At 50.4% G+C, this 18360-nt stretch overlaps 7 non-coding genes across 7 annotated transcripts; 4 read left to right on the top strand and 3 right to left on the bottom strand.

Annotated features, from left to right (window-relative positions):
* Positions 1-5220: 5220 nt before the first annotated feature.
* On the top strand, positions 5221-5384 carry LOC129180701 (U1 spliceosomal RNA). The gene has a single exon (XR_008570297.1). It is a non-coding gene; the product is annotated as a U1 spliceosomal RNA (small nuclear RNA).
* A 1982-nt stretch (positions 5385-7366) lies between these two features.
* On the bottom strand, positions 7367-7557 carry LOC129180628 (U2 spliceosomal RNA). The gene has a single exon (XR_008570253.1). It is a non-coding gene; the product is annotated as a U2 spliceosomal RNA (small nuclear RNA).
* A 1378-nt stretch (positions 7558-8935) lies between these two features.
* LOC129180700 (U1 spliceosomal RNA) lies at positions 8936-9099 on the top strand. The gene has a single exon (XR_008570296.1). It is a non-coding gene; the product is annotated as a U1 spliceosomal RNA (small nuclear RNA).
* Positions 9100-11081: 1982 nt separating this feature from the next.
* LOC129180627 (U2 spliceosomal RNA) lies at positions 11082-11272 on the bottom strand. Its single transcript, XR_008570252.1, has one exon. It is a non-coding gene; the product is annotated as a U2 spliceosomal RNA (small nuclear RNA).
* A 1378-nt stretch (positions 11273-12650) lies between these two features.
* LOC129180553 (U1 spliceosomal RNA) lies at positions 12651-12814 on the top strand. The gene has a single exon (XR_008570184.1). It is a non-coding gene; the product is annotated as a U1 spliceosomal RNA (small nuclear RNA).
* Positions 12815-14796: 1982 nt separating this feature from the next.
* Positions 14797-14987, bottom strand: LOC129180608 (U2 spliceosomal RNA). Its single transcript, XR_008570234.1, has one exon. It is a non-coding gene; the product is annotated as a U2 spliceosomal RNA (small nuclear RNA).
* Positions 14988-16365: 1378 nt separating this feature from the next.
* Positions 16366-16529, top strand: LOC129180699 (U1 spliceosomal RNA). The gene has a single exon (XR_008570295.1). It is a non-coding gene; the product is annotated as a U1 spliceosomal RNA (small nuclear RNA).
* The last annotated feature ends 1831 nt before the right edge of the window (positions 16530-18360 follow it).

The raw sequence follows: 18360 nt of genomic DNA, 5'->3' as shown, positions 1-18360 counted from the left end.
TTTTCTCTATTGAGTTTTGACCCAGAGGCCCGTCCATAAAAGTCAGTCAGGTCCAGTGCTCTTTTAACAGATAAAATATCCGTGCATAAAATGTTCAAATCGTCCATATATAAAATACATTTTGGTACGAGTCCCCCTGGAATAGTCGCCCCTTTAATCCATCTGTCCCTTCTCAAAATCTGTGCCAGAGGTTCTATACATAAAACATACAGGAGGGCAGATAACGGGCATCCCTGACGGACACCGCAGTTAATTTGGACTGCTTTTGTCAGATTCCCGTTTACCACAAATTTGCTGGTAATATCCCGGTACAGCAGTCCCACCCACGCTACGAATCTTTCCGGAAAACCCATTCTTTGCAGTACCCTGAAAAGGTACTGGTGCGAGACCCGATCAAAGGCTTTCTCAAAGTCTAAATTTAGGACTACTAACCGAATGTTTCTGTCTCTCGCAAGACAGATGGTGTCACGAATCAGCATGAGGCTGTCTGTGATCATCCTCCCTGGGATGGCACAGGTTTGATCCGGGTCAATCAAGTCATCTAAAAACATGGACATACGTGTCGCTAAAAGTTTACTAAAAATTTTGCAGTCACAGTTTAAAAGGGTAATAGGTCTCCAATTTTTAAGATCGGTCTTGTCTTTTGTCTTATAAAGGAGTGTCACTATCCCTACTCTAAAACTGTCAGGTAGTCGGCTACTTTGTTCAAATTCCTTAAAAACAGCGAGTAACTCTGGTGCTAAAATATCCCAAAAAGTTAAATAAAATTCCAAGGGGAGCCCATCCTCACCTGGGGACTTCCCCTTCTTAAAAGCCACGACGCATTTATTTAACTCTTTGAGAGTAAAATCCTGTTTTAAAAGCACATTTTCGCTCACTGATTTTTCAATAAAACCTAAAACTTCTAAAATAGCTTCAGGCTTTGTATTTTTAGTTGCATAGAGTTCTTGATAAAAGCGTTCTATTGTTTCATTTATTTCAGTTGTTGTTTCCACTATGCGCCCTTCTTTATTTTGTAATTTTAAAATACCTCCTGGCTTGCTTAGGATTTTTTTAAAGAAATAGCGGGTGCATTTTTCCCCTTCTTCTATTTCTTTTTCCTTGCTCCTTAAGATAACACCTTTACTTTTGATTTTTGCTAGAGTAGCCATTTCATTTTTTACCTGCTTGATTTCTTCCTTGAAATTCAGCCCTTTTAGTGTTAAGTTAAAATAACGTTGTAAGCGTTTTTGCAGTCCTATCATGTATCTTTTTTCTTTGTAAGATTTTTTCCGTCCTGCTTGTTGAAAGAAAAGCCGGGTCCTTAACTTCACCATTTCCCACCACTGTGCTCGTGAAACATGCAAGTCTTGAAGGGTCTGCCAGTCCTTGAACCGCTCCCTGTACTGACTGACCAAGTCTTGATCTTCCAGCAGGGAGCAATTCAGTTTCCACGGACCTCTTCCCACTACCACACCCGAGGGGAGTGAGAGAGTGCAGGAGAGAATCAGGTGATCAGAGAAAAAGACAGGGGTCAATCTAGCATCAGTAGGTGGCCAATCCCGTGTGAATATGTAATCTATGCGAGAGGCTCTGGTGCTGTCGCCACTGAACCAGGTGAAGCCCTCCTCTCTAGGATGCATGGCTTTATAACAATCGTGCAGTTTGAAATCCCTACTCATGGCTTGTAATAAAACCGATGTTTTATCAACTTTAAAATCTTCTCCCGCCCCCCTTCTGTCTTTCCTGCTTAAAATGCAATTAAAATCCCCCCCCACCACTATAGGTACCCGGCCTAACATGTGGGACTGCAAGTTTTCTAAAAAATCATACCTTTCATTTTTTTCGTTAAAACCATAAATATTTAAGAGGTTAAAATCCTGTCCCATAAAAGTCAAGTGTGCTGATAGTGCTCGTCCCTCTCTCACCACGGTGCTCCCCTTCACCGTAACGTGGGGGTTGTTGATTAAAATGGCCACTCCGTCATTTTTGTTCTCATTTGACCCGCTCCATAAGGATGTTTGTGGCCACATTTCCTCCCACTGTTTGTAGCTTTTTAAAAAGGGTAAACCACATTCTTGTAATAGAAACACATCTGACTTAAAAGTTTGAAGGAAGGATAAAACACTCTGAGCTCTAACTTTCGACTTCACACTTCTCACATTGATGGTGGAGAAGGTGAGAGTCACAAGTATGATTTTTTTTTTTTTTTTTTTTTTTTTTTTTTTTAAAACCAATAAACAACTAAAAGGGCCTAAAAAAATAAATAAATAAATAAATGAATAAAAAAACAACTTAAAATTTAAACTGTGACTAAGAAATATCTTGTGAATGAAGCTCCTCCTTCACTCCAGTTGGTGAGGGCTGGAGGGGGAGGGGCTCCCTTCCCTGTCGGCGTCTGGGTGTCGGTCTTTCCTGGAGTCTATCATTCAAAGTCCTTTTCGCCCTTGGGGTTGACTGCAAAACGATATTTAAAAAGGACAGTTCATTTGGTGAGCCTGAGGGGAAGACCCGCGGCTCCTCCATAGAACTGTCTGAGAGGACCTCTGGCCTTCCCCTCTTTTCTGATAATAGAGAGGAGTCAGAAGACAGCTCTGAAGCAAGTCTTTTGGCCTTTTGGGCATTTGGAATGGTGTCTTCTTCCACACTCTCTGATATTTCTTGGCTGCTGTCCAGGTGAGTGCACCCCTCACTTGGCAACAGGCCACTTTGAGTCGTGGTTTCCTGGGCTTCTGTAGGCTCCGCCCTCTCTCCCGCCTCACCTGATTCCTCTCCTCCAATCACAGGTTTTGGCGGGAGATTTGAATTTTCAACAGTTTCAGAGGCCTTTTGGGCCCTCACATTTTCCTCTCCTATTTCCTCATTTTGTTTTCCTTTCCCAGCCTTCAGCTTGTTGGCAAATGATTTTGGGCAGTCTCTGAAGAGATGATTTGAATCTCCACAGAGGTTGCACCTTCTGCCATTGGTACATTGTTCAAAAGTGTGACCAATTTCTCTACATTTTCGACACACAGTCTGCTGACATGCCTCTGCCAGGTGCCCGTGCTCTCCACACTTGCGGCAGAGCTTGGGCTGACCCTGGTAGTGTATGTAGCCTCGGTTTTCTCCCAGAACTATCATCGATGGGAGATGTTTCAGGCCCTGGAAGCCCTGAGGGTCCTGCCATTGTTGGATGGGGACCCTCCAGGCACAATTCCAGATGCCGTCTTCGTCTCTCACCTTCATAGCCTGGCCTTTAACCGTGCAATATCTTCCCAGCCAAAAACAAATGTCGTCTGCGGTCACTGTCTCATTAAACATTCGGACAATAACAGTTTTAGCAGCATTGTCAGTCAGTTTTTCCACATTGAACACAGACAACTGGGGTTTAGCATCCTCATACCTTTGCCAAAAATCTCTCAGAGTTGCAGCAGACTGAAAACTTACATCAAAGCCTTTGTGAAAAGGCAGTGTCAAAATGCAATTCAGATCTTCCGGTTTGAATTTCAGGGTCTGTTGGATGATTTTCCGGGAAAAGTCCAGTCTGGACATTCCAACTTCTTCACCATCCTCTTGCTTGAGTGTAAAACGCACGCTGTGGTGCCTCCGCATACCGGCATGGCTAGCCTACATGATGGAGGCACCACCAGCTAAAATGAAAAAAAGTATGCAATAAATACAATTAAAACAACAGATAAATAACTAAAAACCAATTAGAAAAAATTTACTTACCTTTAGTTGCTGTGAAAACAATAAAGTTATAATGCACTGTAAAGTGCCAAGAATGTCCTCCCAATGACTGGCAGAATCCTATGCCACAAAAGCATACAATTCCCCACCCGTAGGAGGTGACCGCAGTCTTAGCCAAAAGGCCGAGAAGCGATAGCATTGAAAGCTCAGAGGGGAGCATGTCATTTCTGACAAAACAAGCTAAAGTCCCGGTTGCACACACTGACTCACGACGACCTCAAACGTCAACACGCTGTTAGATGTAGTTACATATAGGCGCCTCTCTTGGCACATGTTAGATAGTGTGACCGGAGCAGACTTGTGGACTCGCTGTATCTTTTCACTCGGCCTTGGCTTTTCTTTTCCACACCCTTTTGCACACTCATTATCGAGCGGCTCCAAGCAGCTAAGACCACCGGGGCACACATAGAGGCATAGGACAGGAGGTAAAAGCTAGGTAAAAGACGTCTGACCAGAAGTGCCTCGGACTTGCTCCTGCACCCGCTTAGAAGACGAGTCCCCGCAGCTGTGTATCATTCTTCCTGGTGCATTCAACTGTTGAAATTGAGCTATCGTTTCCGAGACTTATTTGGAAGCACGAAAGATAACGAACCAAAGACTTTTGATGCCAAACGACAACCCCGCGCGCACATTGTAAACAATAAAAAGATGCACCTGTGTTGTTTTGCAGCCATAATATCAAACCAGTGTTTCGTGACCCATTCGTTATTGAAGCTCATGCGGTGCACGTCGGTCTATGCATGAAGCGGCAATAAACTGATTTTACTCAGCCACATCAGAATAGTCCTCGGTAAGCACACAATGGAGGCCACAGTCCAATGTGAATATGTTTGAAACAGTGACGTGGACTCAGTACTCCAGTCTCCCCGTGGAATGCCTGCAGCAACTGGACTATGCCACTTGCTGTCGCTGTCTTTGCTCAGCATGAAGCCACAAGAGTGGAATGTGCAACACAGCCTCACTCTTTGACATAACGAGAGTACTGTCCTTATTAATCCTATCGCCAGTATGAGCAACTACAAAAGTATTTCAGTGTCATTTGGCTTGTGCATGTGATCGCGGGAGAGCGCCGACGCGGCATAATACAGAACGCATTCCCATAATGCATTGCTCCGGCGTCAGAAGATTGCGTGGAAACTAGCTGCGGCACTCAAACTTCTGGCTAATGAAGTAACAACTCTGGTAACAACAATGTCACATTTCCTTTGTCTGTTGCCCTTCACTTTTGCTCTACTTTCTGACATTTGGACCGCAGAGACGGCGGCGTCAGGGGAAAGATGTGAAGGCGAGACGCCACCGGGAAGTGTCCAGAAGGCCAGAGCGTCCAAAATCACAAGGCCGGTCGTGGCTGTAGGAGGTGCCTCCGAACGTGTGGCGTCCGTCGAGCGCAAGGGCAGATGCTGAACTTGGACACAGGTCCAGTGCGTGTGTTTGTTGTGAAGCAGCCGATGACACCACCACTTAGCATGCTGCGTGTGTGAGAGTCTCGTCTGAGTGAGACTCGTCCAACTCATACTTACCTGGCAGGGGAGATACCATGATCAAGAAGGTGGTTCACCCAGGGCGAGGCTCAGCCATTGCACATGGGTTGAGCTGACCCCTGCGAATTCCCCAAATGTGGGAATCTCGACTGCATAATTTGTGATAGTGGGGGACTGCGTTCGCGCTCTCCCCTGATGGCGTGTTTAAAACAACTTGCAGGTGCAGTCTTGCGCAAAGCTTCTGGGCTTGCGGCCACATCCCCGTTTGCGCAAGAGCGGGGAATGACGAGCCCAGAACTTCCAACGCCTACTGGGAAGGTCTGTACGACCACGGATGACAACCACCCAGCAATAAGGCTCGCCTGCACTCAGGCGGGAAAAGTGAAATAAGAATTTCTCCAGTAGCATTCTCACCCGGACAGAGAAAGCTGTGTCGGCCAAGTGAACTCAACTTTACCGGCACACCGGAACCGCTCCCCACAGTGGACCTCAACACAGCAACCAATTCGGTCGTCGGAAACAACCATCGACCTGAAGCCGAAGCAGATCAAATTGCTGTCGTTCTCGTCAGCAGCCTTCCCAGCGCCATGGTAACTGCTTCCGATCTTCCTGTCTTGGAGGAAGGAAGGAAAGTAAGGAAAGCAGCGAGACCCTTGAAGAAGAACCATGACACGGCGAGCTTACCAGGAGACAAGGGAAGATGCAGAGTCATCCTCAAAACCGCAGCTCGCAAGGCCAACCTAACGGCTCTGCTCGGTGACGACACTGAACACGAACGACCGAAGAGCAATCCCACCGGTGAATACAAGAAGATCACGGAATGTCTTCAGAGGCCGGGAAAAAAGAGGACGGTGTAGAGTGTCACACGTGCTACCTACCGCCTGCATCCCGGAGAAGTCACACCTTGCATTTACGGACTGCCCAAAATTCACAAGGCGGGAGGTCCACTCAGGCCTGTTGTTGCCAGCAGATTCGACTCTTCCACGGTCAGTATTGCCAAATACCCAGCCACCATTCTGGCCCCACTGCTTGGCAGTACCCCACCCCATGTCCACAGCTCCACAGACTTCACTAATGAGATTCAGACCCTCAGGTTATCTCCGGAAGAGACCCTGGTATGAGTCGACATCACCTCCCCGTTTACACCTATCTCCACCACTGCAGCAATAGACACTGGCAGAAGAAGGGCAACAGTAGCACTCCAGCCTCCAAGACACAAGCAACCTCACTCCAGAGCAAGTATATGATTTCCTGCAAATGTGCCTTAAGGGCACATGCTTGCAATTCCGTATGTGTTTCTACAGGCCAAGACATGGCTCTGCCGTGGGCTCACCGCTCTCAGCCATTGTGGCTATCGTGTACATGGAAGACGTGGAAAGAAAACTACGGGGATCCTGCACAGGAACTAAAGACAGCCACTGCTTCCGATGTGTGGATGACACGCGGGTTTGCCAATCTTCGGACTGTGAAGTGCGGCCGGGGATGGATGGAAGCCTCAACATTGAGGTCTACGGTAAACCTACCCGCGCTGGCCCGTTCCTACACTTGTACCGCCTTCGCACACTGGAACCCAAGCTAGGAGCTGTCAGAGCCGCAAACAACAGAGCAGAAAATAGCCCTAACCGAAGGAGCAGACACGCATTTTACAGGCTCTAACCACCTGTGGCTATCCCAAAGTGGCTCTATGTCAAATCCAGCAAAGGAAGGGCCACGACACCTGACCGCGAGAAGCAAAACAGAGGGCGGAAAGCCGCGGTCCCTTACTTGGTTGGTTTGTCGAGGAAACTCGGAAGGCTTCCACCAGACGAGACCATTTTGTCAGATTCCACCCAGCTGTCGATCACTGCGACACCCGCTGGCCCCTGGGAAGTGCGCAAGAGACCCGAGTATCAGGAGCCGGTGGAAGAGTGCAGGAGGCATGGCCGGAGAACACGCTGCTTTATGCATTGTGCTCCCTTTGTAAGGTGTTGATGCTGCTGGGAAGGCAAAGAGGGTCCACGGAGGGCGCAGACACTGTCGCAGGGCATATTTTCCACAGCGTACCGCCACCTGCTCGGGTGGCACCAAACGTAAACACTTTCATTGGTCTTTGGTGAGCATCGCACGGTATCGGGCAAAACATGCCGGATGCTGTCAAACGACCTGCGTGAAGCTGCCTTTGCTGTCAACATGAGAAGGAGAAGTGCACCGCTCGCGGAGATACTGCAATACCAGGTCGATGCGTGGAGCGGACGGCGCAAGCCCCGAGCTCAGCTCCCTGTCCCAAAAAGCAATTTAATATTTGGTCCCCAGATAGGAGACATATCAGATATTAAACTGATAAGAACAGATACTACACTTGATCTTAGCCAAAAGGCCGAGAAGCGATAGCATTGAAAGCTCAGAGGGGAGCATGTCATTTCTGACAAAACAAGCTAAAGTCCCGGTTGCACACACTGACTCACGACGACCTCAAACGTCAACACGCTGTTAGATGTAGTTACATATAGGCGCCTCTCTTGGCACATGTTAGATAGTGTGACCGGAGCAGACTTGTGGACTCGCTGTATCTTTTCACTCGGCCTTGGCTTTTCTTTTCCACACCCTTTTGCACACTCATTATCGAGCGGCTCCAAGCAGCTAAGACCACCGGGGCACACATAGAGGCATAGGACAGGAGGTAAAAGCTAGGTAAAAGACGTCTGACCAGAAGTGCCTCGGACTTGCTCCTGCACCCGCTTAGAAGACGAGTCCCCGCAGCTGTGTATCATTCTTCCTGGTGCATTCAACTGTTGAAATTGAGCTATCGTTTCCGAGACTTATTTGGAAGCACGAAAGATAACGAACCAAAGACTTTTGATGCCAAACGACAACCCCGCGCGCACATTGTAAACAATAAAAAGATGCACCTGTGTTGTTTTGCAGCCATAATATCAAACCAGTGTTTCGTGACCCATTCGTTATTGAAGCTCATGCGGTGCACGTCGGTCTATGCATGAAGCGGCAATAAACTGATTTTACTCAGCCACATCAGAATAGTCCTCGGTAAGCACACAATGGAGGCCACAGTCCAATGTGAATATGTTTGAAACAGTGATGTGGACTCAGTACTCCAGTCTCCCCGTGGAATGCCTGCAGCAACTGGACTATGCCACTTGCTGTCGCTGTCTTTGCTCAGCATGAAGCCACAAGAGTGGAATGTGCAACACAGCCTCACTCTTTGACATAACGAGAGTACTGTCCTTATTAATCCTATCGCCAGTATGAGCAACTACAAAAGTATTTCAGTGTCATTTGGCTTGTGCATGTGATCGCGGGAGAGCGCCGACGCGGCATAATACAGAACGCATTCCCATAATGCATTGCTCCGGCGTCAGAAGATTGCGTGGAAACTAGCTGCGGCACTCAAACTTCTGGCTAATGAAGTAACAACTCTGGTAACAACAATGTCACATTTCCTTTGTCTGTTGCCCTTCACTTTTGCTCTACTTTCTGACATTTGGACCGCAGAGACGGCGGCGTCAGGGGAAAGATGTGAAGGCGAGACGCCACCGGGAAGTGTCCAGAAGGCCAGAGCGTCCAAAATCACAAGGCCGGTCGTGGCTGTAGGAGGTGCCTCCGAACGTGTGGCGTCCGTCGAGCGCAAGGGCAGATGCTGAACTTGGACACAGGTCCAGTGCGTGTGTTTGTTGTGAAGCAGCCGATGACACCACCACTTAGCATGCTGCGTGTGTGAGAGTCTCGTCTGAGTGAGACTCGTCCAACTCATACTTACCTGGCAGGGGAGATACCATGATCAAGAAGGTGGTTCACCCAGGGCGAGGCTCAGCCATTGCACATGGGTTGAGCTGACCCCTGCGAATTCCCCAAATGTGGGAATCTCGACTGCATAATTTGTGATAGTGGGGGACTGCGTTCGCGCTCTCCCCTGATGGCGTGTTTAAAACAACTTGCAGGTGCAGTCTTGCGCAAAGCTTCTGGGCTTGCGGCCACATCCCCGTTTGCGCAAGAGCGGGGAATGACGAGCCCAGAACTTCCAACGCCTACTGGGAAGGTCTGTACGACCACGGATGACAACCACCCAGCAATAAGGCTCGCCTGCACTCAGGCGGGAAAAGTGAAATAAGAATTTCTCCAGTAGCATTCTCACCCGGACAGAGAAAGCTGTGTCGGCCAAGTGAACTCAACTTTACCGGCACACCGGAACCGCTCCCCACAGTGGACCTCAACACAGCAACCAATTCGGTCGTCGGAAACAACCATCGACCTGAAGCCGAAGCAGATCAAATTGCTGTCGTTCTCGTCAGCAGCCTTCCCAGCGCCATGGTAACTGCTTCCGATCTTCCTGTCTTGGAGGAAGGAAGGAAAGTAAGGAAAGCAGCGAGACCCTTGAAGAAGAACCATGACACGGCGAGCTTACCAGGAGACAAGGGAAGATGCAGAGTCATCCTCAAAACCGCAGCTCGCAAGGCCAACCTAACGGCTCTGCTCGGTGACGACACTGAACACGAACGACCGAAGAGCAATCCCACCGGTGAATACAAGAAGATCACGGAATGTCTTCAGAGGCCGGGAAAAAAGAGGACGGTGTAGAGTGTCACACGTGCTACCTACCGCCTGCATCCCGGAGAAGTCACACCTTGCATTTACGGACTGCCCAAAATTCACAAGGCGGGAGGTCCACTCAGGCCTGTTGTTGCCAGCAGATTCGACTCTTCCACGGTCAGTATTGCCAAATACCCAGCCACCATTCTGGCCCCACTGCTTGGCAGTACCCCACCCCATGTCCACAGCTCCACAGACTTCACTAATGAGATTCAGACCCTCAGGTTATCTCCGGAAGAGACCCTGGTATGAGTCGACATCACCTCCCCGTTTACACCTATCTCCACCACTGCAGCAATAGACACTGGCAGAAGAAGGGCAACAGTAGCACTCCAGCCTCCAAGACACAAGCAACCTCACTCCAGAGCAAGTATATGATTTCCTGCAAATGTGCCTTAAGGGCACATGCTTGCAATTCCGTATGTGTTTCTACAGGCCAAGACATGGCTCTGCCGTGGGCTCACCGCTCTCAGCCATTGTGGCTATCGTGTACATGGAAGACGTGGAAAGAAAACTACGGGGATCCTGCACAGGAACTAAAGACAGCCACTGCTTCCGATGTGTGGATGACACGCGGGTTTGCCAATCTTCGGACTGTGAAGTGCGGCCGGGGATGGATGGAAGCCTCAACATTGAGGTCTACGGTAAACCTACCCGCGCTGGCCCGTTCCTACACTTGTACCGCCTTCGCACACTGGAACCCAAGCTAGGAGCTGTCAGAGCCGCAAACAACAGAGCAGAAAATAGCCCTAACCGAAGGAGCAGACACGCATTTTACAGGCTCTAACCACCTGTGGCTATCCCAAAGTGGCTCTATGTCAAATCCAGCAAAGGAAGGGCCACGACACCTGACCGCGAGAAGCAAAACAGAGGGCGGAAAGCCGCGGTCCCTTACTTGGTTGGTTTGTCGAGGAAACTCGGAAGGCTTCCACCAGACGAGACCATTTTGTCAGATTCCACCCAGCTGTCGATCACTGCGACACCCGCTGGCCCCTGGGAAGTGCGCAAGAGACCCGAGTATCAGGAGCCGGTGGAAGAGTGCAGGAGGCATGGCCGGAGAACACGCTGCTTTATGCATTGTGCTCCCTTTGTAAGGTGTTGATGCTGCTGGGAAGGCAAAGAGGGTCCACGGAGGGCGCAGACACTGTCGCAGGGCATATTTTCCACAGCGTACCGCCACCTGCTCGGGTGGCACCAAACGTAAACACTTTCATTGGTCTTTGGTGAGCATCGCACGGTATCGGGCAAAACATGCCGGATGCTGTCAAACGACCTGCGTGAAGCTGCCTTTGCTGTCAACATGAGAAGGAGAAGTGCACCGCTCGCGGAGATACTGCAATACCAGGTCGATGCGTGGAGCGGACGGCGCAAGCCCCGAGCTCAGCTCCCTGTCCCAAAAAGCAATTTAATATTTGGTCCCCAGATAGGAGACATATCAGATATTAAACTGATAAGAACAGATACTACACTTGATCTTAGCCAAAAGGCCGAGAAGCGATAGCATTGAAAGCTCAGAGGGGAGCATGTCATTTCTGACAAAACAAGCTAAAGTCCCGGTTGCACACACTGACTCACGACGACCTCAAACGTCAACACGCTGTTAGATGTAGTTACATATAGGCGCCTCTCTTGGCACATGTTAGATAGTGTGACCGGAGCAGACTTGTGGACTCGCTGTATCTTTTCACTCGGCCTTGGCTTTTCTTTTCCACACCCTTTTGCACACTCATTATCGAGCGGCTCCAAGCAGCTAAGACCACCGGGGCACACATAGAGGCATAGGACAGGAGGTAAAAGCTAGGTAAAAGACGTCTGACCAGAAGTGCCTCGGACTTGCTCCTGCACCCGCTTAGAAGACGAGTCCCCGCAGCTGTGTATCATTCTTCCTGGTGCATTCAACTGTTGAAATTGAGCTATCGTTTCCGAGACTTATTTGGAAGCACGAAAGATAACGAACCAAAGACTTTTGATGCCAAACGACAACCCCGCGCGCACATTGTAAACAATAAAAAGATGCACCTGTGTTGTTTTGCAGCCATAATATCAAACCAGTGTTTCGTGACCCATTCGTTATTGAAGCTCATGCGGTGCACGTCGGTCTATGCATGAAGCGGCAATAAACTGATTTTACTCAGCCACATCAGAATAGTCCTCGGTAAGCACACAATGGAGGCCACAGTCCAATGTGAATATGTTTGAAACAGTGACGTGGACTCAGTACTCCAGTCTCCCCGTGGAATGCCTGCAGCAACTGGACTATGCCACTTGCTGTCGCTGTCTTTGCTCAGCATGAAGCCACAAGAGTGGAATGTGCAACACAGCCTCACTCTTTGACATAACGAGAGTACTGTCCTTATTAATCCTATCGCCAGTATGAGCAACTACAAAAGTATTTCAGTGTCATTTGGCTTGTGCATGTGATCGCGGGAGAGCGCCGACGCGGCATAATACAGAACGCATTCCCATAATGCATTGCTCCGGCGTCAGAAGATTGCGTGGAAACTAGCTGCGGCACTCAAACTTCTGGCTAATGAAGTAACAACTCTGGTAACAACAATGTCACATTTCCTTTGTCTGTTGCCCTTCACTTTTGCTCTACTTTCTGACATTTGGACCGCAGAGACGGCGGCGTCAGGGGAAAGATGTGAAGGCGAGACGCCACCGGGAAGTGTCCAGAAGGCCAGAGCGTCCAAAATCACAAGGCCGGTCGTGGCTGTAGGAGGTGCCTCCGAACGTGTGGCGTCCGTCGAGCGCAAGGGCAGATGCTGAACTTGGACACAGGTCCAGTGCGTGTGTTTGTTGTGAAGCAGCCGATGACACCACCACTTAGCATGCTGCGTGTGTGAGAGTCTCGTCTGAGTGAGACTCGTCCAACTCATACTTACCTGGCAGGGGAGATACCATGATCAAGAAGGTGGTTCACCCAGGGCGAGGCTCAGCCATTGCACATGGGTTGAGCTGACCCCTGCGAATTCCCCAAATGTGGGAATCTCGACTGCATAATTTGCGATAGTGGGGGACTGCGTTCGCGCTCTCCCCTGATGGCGTGTTTAAAACAACTTGCAGGTGTAGTCTTGCGCAAAGCTTCTGGGCTTGCGGCCACATCCCCGTTTGCGCAAGAGCGGGGAATGACGAGCCCAGAACTTCCAACGCCTACTGGGAAGGTCTGTACGACCACGGATGACAACCACCCAGCAATAAGGCTCGCCTGCACTCAGGCGGGAAAAGTGAAATAAGAATTTCTCCAGTAGCATTCTCACCCGGACAGAGAAAGCTGTGTCGGCCAAGTGAACTCAACTTTACCGGCACACCGGAACCGCTCCCCACAGTGGACCTCAACACAGCAACCAATTCGGTCGTCGGAAACAACCATCGACCTGAAGCCGAAGCAGATCAAATTGCTGTCGTTCTCGTCAGCAGCCTTCCCAGCGCCATGGTAACTGCTTCCGATCTTCCTGTCTTGGAGGAAGGAAGGAAAGTAAGGAAAGCAGCGAGACCCTTGAAGAAGAACCATGACACGGCGAGCTTACCAGGAGACAAGGGAAGATGCAGAGTCATCCTCAAAACCGCAGCTCGCAAGGCCAACCTAACGGCTCTGCTCGGTGACGACACTGAACACGAACGACCGAAGAGCAATCCCACCGGTGAATACAAGAAGATCACGGAATGTCTTCAGAGGCCGGGAAAAAAGAGGACGGTGTAGAGTGTCACACGTGCTACCTACCGCCTGCATCCCGGAGAAGTCACACCTTGCATTTACGGACTGCCCAAAATTCACAAGGCGGGAGGTCCACTCAGGCCTGTTGTTGCCAGCAGATTCGACTCTTCCACGGTCAGTATTGCCAAATACCCAGCCACCATTCTGGCCCCACTGCTTGGCAGTACCCCACCCCATGTCCACAGCTCCACAGACTTCACTAATGAGATTCAGACCCTCAGGTTATCTCCGGAAGAGACCCTGGTATGAGTCGACATCACCTCCCCGTTTACACCTATCTCCACCACTGCAGCAATAGACACTGGCAGAAGAAGGGCAACAGTAGCACTCCAGCCTCCAAGACACAAGCAACCTCACTCCAGAGCAAGTATATGATTTCCTGCAAATGTGCCTTAAGGGCACATGCTTGCAATTCCGTATGTGTTTCTACAGGCCAAGACATGGCTCTGCCGTGGGCTCACCGCTCTCAGCCATTGTGGCTATCGTGTACATGGAAGACGTGGAAAGAAAACTACGGGGATCCTGCACAGGAACTAAAGACAGCCACTGCTTCCGATGTGTGGATGACACGCGGGTTTGCCAATCTTCGGACTGTGAAGTGCGGCCGGGGATGGATGGAAGCCTCAACATTGAGGTCTACGGTAAACCTACCCGCGCTGGCCCGTTCCTACACTTGTACCGCCTTCGCACACTGGAACCCAAGCTAGGAGCTGTCAGAGCCGCAAACAACAGAGCAGAAAATAGCCCTAACCGAAGGAGCAGACACGCATTTTACAGGCTCTAACCACCTGTGGCTATCCCAAAGTGGCTCTATGTCAAATCCAGCAAAGGAAGGGCCACGACACCTGACCGCGAGAAGCAAAACAGAGGGCGGAAAGCCGCGGTCCCTTACTTGGTTGGTTTGTCGAGGAAACTCGGAAGGCTTCCACCAGACGAGACCATTTTGTCAGATTCCACCCAGCTGTCGATCACTGCGACACCCGCTGGCCCCTGGGAAGTGCGCAAGAGACCCGAGTATCAGGAGCCGGTGGAAGAGTGCAGGAGGCATGGCCGGAGAACACGCTGCTTTATGCATTGTGCTCCCTTTGTAAGGTGTTGATGCTGCTGGGAAGGCAAAGAGGGTCCACGGAGGGCGCAGACACTGTCGCAGGGCATATTTTCCACAGCGTACCGCCACCTGCTCGGGTGGCACCAAACGTAAACACTTTCATTGGTCTTTGGTGAGCATCGCACGGTATCGGGCAAAACATGCCGGATGCTGTCAAACGACCTGCGTGAAGCTGCCTTTGCTGTCAACATGAGAAGGAGAAGTGCACCGCTCCCGGAGATACTGCAATACCAGGTCGATGCGTGGAGCGGACGGCGCAAGCCCCGAGCTCAGCTCCCTGTCCCAAAAAGCAATTTAATATTTGGTCCCCAGATAGGAGACATATCAGATATTAAACTGATAAGAACAGATACTACACTTGATCTTAGCCAAAAGGCCGAGAAGCGATAGCATTGAAAGCTCAGAGGGGAGCATGTCATTTCTGACAAAACAAGCTAAAGTCCCGGTTGCACACACTGACTCACGACGACCTCAAACGTCAACACGCTGTTAGATGTAGTTACATATAGGCGCCTCTCTTGGCACATGTTAGATAGTGTGACCGGAGCAGACTTGTGGACTCGCTGTATCTTTTCACTCGGCCTTGGCTTTTCTTTTCCACACCCTTTTGCACACTCATTATCGAGCGGCTCCAAGCAGCTAAGACCACCGGGGCACACATAGAGGCATAGGACAGGAGGTAAAAGCTAGGTAAAAGACGTCTGACCAGAAGTGCCTCGGACTTGCTCCTGCACCCGCTTAGAAGACGAGTCCCCGCAGCTGTGTATCATTCTTCCTGGTGCATTCAACTGTTGAAATTGAGCTATCGTTTCCGAGACTTATTTGGAAGCACGAAAGATAACGAACCAAAGACTTTTGATGCCAAACGACAACCCCGCGCGCACATTGTAAACAATAAAAAGATGCACCTGTGTTGTTTTGCAGCCATAATATCAAACCAGTGTTTCGTGACCCATTCGTTATTGAAGCTCATGCGGTGCACGTCGGTCTATGCATGAAGCGGCAATAAACTGATTTTACTCAGCCACATCAGAATAGTCCTCGGTAAGCACACAATGGAGGCCACAGTCCAATGTGAATATGTTTGAAACAGTGACGTGGACTCAGTACTCCAGTCTCCCCGTGGAATGCCTGCAGCAACTGGACTATGCCACTTGCTGTCGCTGTCTTTGCTCAGCATGAAGCCACAAGAGTGGAATGTGCAACACAGCCTCACTCTTTGACATAACGAGAGTACTGTCCTTATTAATCCTATCGCCAGTATGAGCAACTACAAAAGTATTTCAGTGTCATTTGGCTTGTGCATGTGATCGCGGGAGAGCGCCGACGCGGCATAATACAGAACGCATTCCCATAATGCATTGCTCCGGCGTCAGAAGATTGCGTGGAAACTAGCTGCGGCACTCAAACTTCTGGCTAATGAAGTAACAACTCTGGTAACAACAATGTCACATTTCCTTTGTCTGTTGCCCTTCACTTTTGCTCTACTTTCTGACATTTGGACCGCAGAGACGGCGGCGTCAGGGGAAAGATGTGAAGGCGAGACGCCACCGGGAAGTGTCCAGAAGGCCAGAGCGTCCAAAATCACAAGGCCGGTCGTGGCTGTAGGAGGTGCCTCCGAACGTGTGGCGTCCGTCGAGCGCAAGGGCAGATGCTGAACTTGGACACAGGTCCAGTGCGTGTGTTTGTTGTGAAGCAGCCGATGACACCACCACTTAGCATGCTGCGTGTGTGAGAGTCTCGTCTGAGTGAGACTCGTCCAACTCATACTTACCTGGCAGGGGAGATACCATGATCAAGAAGGTGGTTCACCCAGGGCGAGGCTCAGCCATTGCACATGGGTTGAGCTGACCCCTGCGAATTCCCCAAATGTGGGAATCTCGACTGCATAATTTGTGATAGTGGGGGACTGCGTTCGCGCTCTCCCCTGATGGCGTGTTTAAAACAACTTGCAGGTGCAGTCTTGCGCAAAGCTTCTGGGCTTGCGGCCACATCCCCGTTTGCGCAAGAGCGGGGAATGACGAGCCCAGAACTTCCAACGCCTACTGGGAAGGTCTGTACGACCACGGATGACAACCACCCAGCAATAAGGCTCGCCTGCACTCAGGCGGGAAAAGTGAAATAAGAATTTCTCCAGTAGCATTCTCACCCGGACAGAGAAAGCTGTGTCGGCCAAGTGAACTCAACTTTACCGGCACACCGGAACCGCTCCCCACAGTGGACCTCAACACAGCAACCAATTCGGTCGTCGGAAACAACCATCGACCTGAAGCCGAAGCAGATCAAATTGCTGTCGTTCTCGTCAGCAGCCTTCCCAGCGCCATGGTAACTGCTTCCGATCTTCCTGTCTTGGAGGAAGGAAGGAAAGTAAGGAAAGCAGCGAGACCCTTGAAGAAGAACCATGACACGGCGAGCTTACCAGGAGACAAGGGAAGATGCAGAGTCATCCTCAAAACCGCAGCTCGCAAGGCCAACCTAACGGCTCTGCTCGGTGACGACACTGAACACGAACGACCGAAGAGCAATCCCACCGGTGAATACAAGAAGATCACGGAATGTCTTCAGAGGCCGGGAAAAAAGAGGACGGTGTAGAGTGTCACACGTGCTACCTACCGCCTGCATCCCGGAGAAGTCACACCTTGCATTTACGGACTGCCCAAAATTCACAAGGCGGGAGGTCCACTCAGGCCTGTTGTTGCCAGCAGATTCGACTCTTCCACGGTCAGTATTGCCAAATACCCAGCCACCATTCTGGCCCCACTGCTTGGCAGTACCCCACCCCATGTCCACAGCTCCACAGACTTCACTAATGAGATTCAGACCCTCAGGTTATCTCCGGAAGAGACCCTGGTATGAGTCGACATCACCTCCCCGTTTACACCTATCTCCACCACTGCAGCAATAGACACTGGCAGAAGAAGGGCAACAGTAGCACTCCAGCCTCCAAGACACAAGCAACCTCACTCCAGAGCAAGTATATGATTTCCTGCAAATGTGCCTTAAGGGCACATGCTTGCAATTCCGTATGTGTTTCTACAGGCCAAGACATGGCTCTGCCGTGGGCTCACCGCTCTCAGCCATTGTGGCTATCGTGTACATGGAAGACGTGGAAAGAAAACTACGGGGATCCTGCACAGGAACTAAAGACAGCCACTGCTTCCGATGTGTGGATGACACGCGGGTTTGCCAATCTTCGGACTGTGAAGTGCGGCCGGGGATGGATGGAAGCCTCAACATTGAGGTCTACGGTAAACCTACCCGCGCTGGCCCGTTCCTACACTTGTACCGCCTTCGCACACTGGAACCCAAGCTAGGAGCTGTCAGAGCCGCAAACAACAGAGCAGAAAATAGCCCTAACCGAAGGAGCAGACACGCATTTTACAGGCTCTAACCACCTGTGGCTATCCCAAAGTGGCTCTATGTCAAATCCAGCAAAGGAAGGGCCACGACACCTGACCGCGAGAAGCAAAACAGAGGGCGGAAAGCCGCGGTCCCTTACTTGGTTGGTTTGTCGAGGAAACTCGGAAGGCTTCCACCAGACGAGACCATTTTGTCAGATTCCACCCAGCTGTCGATCACTGCGACACCCGCTGGCCCCTGGGAAGTGCGCAAGAGACCCGAGTATCAGGAGCCGGTGGAAGAGTGCAGGAGGCATGGCCGGAGAACACGCTGCTTTATGCATTGTGCTCCCTTTGTAAGGTGTTGATGCTGCTGGGAAGGCAAAGAGGGTCCACGGAGGGCGCAGACACTGTCGCAGGGCA

This window comes from Dunckerocampus dactyliophorus, chromosome 4, assembly GCF_027744805.1.
Source record: "Dunckerocampus dactyliophorus isolate RoL2022-P2 chromosome 4, RoL_Ddac_1.1, whole genome shotgun sequence".
NCBI lineage: Eukaryota > Metazoa > Chordata > Actinopteri > Syngnathiformes > Syngnathidae > Dunckerocampus > Dunckerocampus dactyliophorus.
Note: the sequence above shows the minus strand (reverse complement) of the source record. Positions and strands in the feature narration are given on the sequence as shown.